This window comes from Aplysia californica, unplaced genomic scaffold, assembly GCF_000002075.1.
Source record: "Aplysia californica isolate F4 #8 unplaced genomic scaffold, AplCal3.0 scaffold00107, whole genome shotgun sequence".
Taxonomy (NCBI): domain Eukaryota; kingdom Metazoa; phylum Mollusca; class Gastropoda; order Aplysiida; family Aplysiidae; genus Aplysia; species Aplysia californica.
Window position 1 is genome coordinate 1,310,035 of NW_004797377.1, and position 5,876 is coordinate 1,315,910.

The following is a 5,876-nucleotide window of genomic DNA, read 5'->3' on the forward strand; positions in this document are numbered from 1 at the left end:
CGGGGGAGGGGGGGAGGGGGGGGGGGGGGGGGGCTAAAAAGCTGGTCTTAGTTCCCACATATTGACTTGTTGTTTCTACCCGACCTTGTGCTTTCTCCCACCTTTCTCCCACCTTTCTCCCACCTTTCTCCCACCTTTCTCCCACCTTTTTCCCCACCTGTCTCCCCTCTTTCTCCCACCTTTCTCCCCACCTTTCTCCCCACCTTTCTCCCACCTTTCTCCCCTCTTTCTCCCACCTTTCTCCCCACCTTTCTCCCACCTTTCTCCCATATTTCTCCCACCTCTCTCCCACCTTCCGTTGATTGTCGTCGGTATCTTAGGCAAGCCGCTTAAAAGACAAATACCGAGCTTCATCGGAGTTGGAACACAGCGTTTGGATATGCAGATATTTCTTTATGCATTGATACCATAGAGCACGGTTGTGCAGGCCGCCCAAAATTTTAAAACGTATTGTATAAAGCACCACGAACAGCAACTAAAAGAAGCCAGAAACAAATACTAGCCAAATATTTTATCAATACAAGCATCTCTGGTACCTTAACGGCCATTATTGTGTTTATCAACTTGTTTAGTGTACTTACGACCTTAGAGCATGCATCAAAATAACATTGAGTGTGTATCTAGCTTACGATTATTATTGTTCATATTGCTGCTCATTTATATTATGCATATGATTGTAAGCCTATGTGTGTGTGCATGTGTGTGCACGTGTGTACGTGTGTGTGTGTGTGTGTGTGTGTGTGTGTGTGTGTGTGTGTGTGTGTGCGTGTGTGTGTGTGTGGGCGCGCGCGCGTGTGTGTATGTGTGTGTACTCGTGGTGGAACACCAAACCAATGTGCCAGGATCTGGACAATAAAGTTGTATTTTATCTTATCTTATAGCGCCGCAAAACATCTACTGTGTCATGCCATAGTCTCCGCGCGACGCACTTTAAACATAATATAATGTTCAACAGTCGTAATCTGACCCATAGATTTTACGAACATGGTATAGGTTGGTCGGGGGGCTCTCGTGGCCTAGAGGTTAAGGTGTTGGCCTCTCATTCAAAGGTCCCGGGTTCGAATCCGGGTAGCGACCGAAACATTTTCTTCTCTAAATTTGTCTCCTTTCACTTCATTTCCTGCTCTCTAGCAATGTTCTGTCGACTGCTTTCGTCTCCACTTTCTGCCCCCACCCCGTTTGCTTCAGAAAAATTCTTAGTATCTCATACAAAGATCATATCACAAATGGTGAAGTCAAACAACGAATGAAGAATGAAATTGGACCTCGCTGACCTTCTCACTCTGGTTTGGAAGCAAAAACTGCACTGGTATGGACACATCACCCGTTCACCCGGCCTTGCCAAGATGATCCTGCAAGGCAGAGTCCAGGGAAAAAGGAGCAGAGGCAGACCACAGAAGAGTTGGGAGGGCAACATCAAGAAATGGACAGCCCTGGAACTCAAAAACACGCTCAGGGAAACTGAAGACCGGAAGGAGTAGAGGAAGCTGGTGACCAAATCTTCAAAAGGGCCCCGACGGACATCCAGTCGACGGGAAAGGTGCAGGTAAAGATATATATATATATATATTTTATATATATATATATATTTATATAAAAATATATATACATATCATCATCATCATCATCATCATCCGGTGCCTTGCCGACTGGCGTGGGCGATCATGGACCTCCACTTCACTCTGTCTTGCGTTGCAGCAATGGTGTCTGTTATTCTTGCTGCTCCTAGCCATGTTGTCATCTTGTCCAGTGTCTTTTCCCTCTGCTTCTGCCTCTCTTCTCATCAAACTTGCCTGTTGTTACAATATTCTCCAATGCCTCTTTCGCACTGCGTGTGCGAAGAAATTTGCCCGTCGCTTTCTTATATTCGTCATAAGCTGTCTTCTGTATTTGCTTCAACCAAGACTTCTTCATTTGTTATTCTAGCTGTCCATGGGATACGTAGCATGTGTTGTTGATCCATGAGGTTCTTGGGAGAGAATACAGCAGTGGTTTCCCCTTGCCTTTTGCAGGAGATATATATATATATATATATATATATATATATATATATATATATATATATATATATATATATACATATATATATATATATTGGACAGAGGAGCTCTCGTGGTCTAGAGGTACAGTGTTCGCCTCTTATTTAATAGGTTCCGGGTTCGAAATCTGACAGGGATGCAAAACTTTCTTCTCTAATATGTTCTCCTTTTACCTCCTTTCCTGATGTCTAATCGTGTGCTGTCATCTGCTTTCAACTCCACTTTCTGCCCTTCCCCATTTCCCCCTCCACTGGGCTCCTGGCTCTTTCTACTGCGACTCCTGGCTCATTTTATTGCTGTCATTCCACCACATTACTGATATTAGTGTAGGCAAGATTTCACACCTAGCCTTCTTGGATCATCATCATCCAGTGCCAGATCTGCGACAGATATCGGCGATCATGATTTTCCATTCATTCCTTTGCTCGGATGCTCTCAGAAAAGCTATGTTTCCCTGATCTTTCCCTGTTACCCATTTGTTTAGGTTCCCTAAGTATGTTGTTCTGGGCCTACCCCTGCCTTGCTTGCCTTCAATTTTGCCAGTGAGAGCTAGATGTTCAAGACCCTTATGTCTATTCAGGTGTCCCAAAAACTGCATTTGTCGTTTCCTGACTTCTTGGATAAGGACAAAAAAAAAGATCTCGGAGGTCGTGTGTGCAAGCCAGACACACGCTGCCTTGGTGGTCCTAAAATCGATAAGAGAAGGCTTCGGCTGTCACTCGTGCAAAATTCAAAATTAACTCCTACCAAAGTAACAATGCTTAATGTGTCTCGCGCGCGCTTATGCAGTTGCAAGCGCTATAAAACGATTACCAAACAAAAAGATATCGGACAAGAATGGCATAGGAGTGTATGCATGCAGTACTTTAAAGCAAGGGAAAGAATAATTATACATGTATAGATAGGGAGTATACGAGACATTCAGTAAAGATACCTCGGACCGTGTTGCCTTTCTGAAAATGCTCATGCGTGTGTGTTTGTGTCTGTGTGTGTGTGTGTGTGTGTGTGTGTGTGTGTGTGTGTGTGTGTGTGTGTGTGTGTGTGTGTGTGTGCGTATGTTTGTCTGAGTGTGTTTGTGTGAGTGTGTGTGTACGTGTGTGTGTGTTTATGCGCGCGGGTGCCCCATCCCCCCTATGTGTGAGTGTGAGTGTTTGTGAGCGCGTGTCTGTGTGTGTGAATGTGTGTGTGTGAGAGTGGGCGTGAGAGTGTGTGTGTTTGTGTATTTCTGTGTGCGTAGCTCTTTCTCGTCTCCTCGCGAACAGACCAATCAGTATCCTCCGTTTCGCCTTTCGCCAGTATTGTTGACAAACCCATGACCCCACATCCCATCGGCAGACTCAGCAAGACACGTCCGTTCACAATCCTGACCTCTTTCCTTTAAAAAACAATTGGTAAGGGTTTTAAGGCGTTCGCAACTGCATAAAGTTATTAGTGGGTATATGACAGCGGGACACATTATGCGTTTTCACTGTGGTAGGCATTAACTTGGATTTTTACCCGGGTGGCGGCCAAAGCCTACTCTTATCGATTTTAGAACCTCCAAGGGATTTTTAACGCACCCAATTAGAACAGGGGTACTCGGGGTTTTTTTCACCCTTATCCGAGAAAGCTAGGTGTTAGATCCTACTTAACCTAAGATTAGGGGTGTGGCTGAAAGACAGTAATAAGAAGGAGGCAAGGAGTAGCAGTAGAACATCTGCAGAAAGAGTCAGGAGCCCAGAGTAGGAGGGGGGGGGGAGCGGAAAGTGGAGACAAAAGCAGACGATAGAACACGGTTAGAGAGCAGGAAAGGAGGTGAAAGGTGAAACTTCTAGAAAATTTCCCGTCACTGTCAGGTTTCGATCTCGGGACCTATAGAATTAGAGTCGAACACAGTGCCTCTAGACCACGAGAGCCCTCGACATTTTTCCAACGCCGGAGTCAGTTATCACCAAACTATTTCACCAACATCTATGAGGTATGGATAATGGAACTTTTGGCCTCATTCTGAGATCGACAGGCAAGACCGTAAGGCGGCCATGTTGTCTTTTTATTTGCCTTGTTGTCATGCGCGCAGTGTCACCTTTGTTTGCATTTAGGGCAGGCGCGTATGGACGTGTGAATAAACCTGTTAAAGTGTATTTGTATGTGTGTGTGTGTGTGTGTGTGTGTGTGTGTGTGTGTGTGTGTGTGTGTGTGTGTGTGTGTGTGTGTGTGTGTGTGTGTATGCGCTGAGCTGTAAAACAAAAGGGGAAAGGTGGGGGGGGGGGGGATGAGGCCCACTCGGAGCTGCAAGGGAGGGGGGGGGGTTAAAGGAATCGGGGAAGGGAAGGAGGGATGCGAAATAGGGAATCAGGTGCTGTTGTTAAGAGTGCGAAAGTGGCTGGGCTAAGCACGCAATGTGACTCACCTTGACAATAAAATGTCGCCGACAAGTCTTCCATCACCTGGTCCCGGGAGCACTGAGAGTTAGTAATAACTCGCTGGGGATCGATGGGTTTTGACTTTAAAAGGAGTTGTAGTACCTTTATAGGGCTCAGGGACATGCTCTATGTCACGTTTAGATGGACGCTTTGAGAATTGTCAGATCAAAAGACCCTGGAACAAGTGCCACCCCCTGGAACAAGTACCCGTATGGAAATGTCATTCTTCAAAAAGGTTTTCAACTCCAAGGCTTCGTAATCGCTCATCTACTACCTTCTTCCTCCACTCCACTCCTTTCCACGGGAAAACAAGAAAGATCTAAACGAAAATAATAGATAGAAAAATAGAAAATATGAATAATTAAATAAAAATTTCTTAAAAGTAAGTAAAATAAAGACCACACTTAACAAAGAAGTAATAAACTACATGCAACTTTTAATAAGTACATAAATAAGACATTACAAGAATCAGGGTTAAATCTAAGATGTATAAAATAAATAAATAAATAAGTGAACGAACGAACGAATGAATAAATGAATGAATGAATGAATGAACGTGTTGGTATGTTTTGTTTTTGTAAAGTGTTTTACGGCGCTCGCAACTGCATAGGTCATATGAGCGCGCGGGACACCCCTAATATTTTCAGTTGGCAGGAAATTTTGAATTTTGCCCGGGTGGCGGCAGAAGCCTACTCTTATCGATTTTAGACCACCTAGGGATCTTTAACATGTGCAACTTGCACACGCGCCCTCCGAGATTTTTCGCCCTTGTCCGAGAAGGCTAGGTGTAGATCTTTCCTACCAGAAGATCAGGGGTGTGGCAGAAAGACAGCAGTAAGGAGGAGCCAAGGAGTAGCAGTAGAAAGGCTGCAGAAAGAGTCAGGAGCCTAGAGGAGGGGCAAAGGAGGTGAGGGGGGTGGGGGCAGAAAGTGGAAATGAAAGCAGGCAACAGAACATTGCTAGAGAGCAGGAAAGGAGGTGAAAGGAGACAATTTTAGAGAAGAAAATTTTTCGGTCGCTACCCGGATTCGAACCCGGGACCTTTGAATGAGAGGCCAACACCTTAACCTCTAGGCCACGAGAGCCCCCCGTATTAGTATAAACTGTGTGAAAGCCAACCAGAACTTCTAAACCTTTCTCTACTACTTTAAACGTATTGTTAAGTTTAAATAACAACATAATATTATATACTATATATATATAATATATATTTATATATATATATATATATATATATATATATATATATATATATATATATATATATATAGAGAGAGAGAGAGAGAGAGAGAGAGAGAGAGAGAGAAATATATTATGTTTCATACGGGTATTCATTTATATCCCGAGAGACATTTATATCCATACACGGGCAGTCTCTCTCTCTCTCTCTCTCTCTCTCTCTCTCTCTCTCTCGCGCGCGCACTCCGCCCCCCCT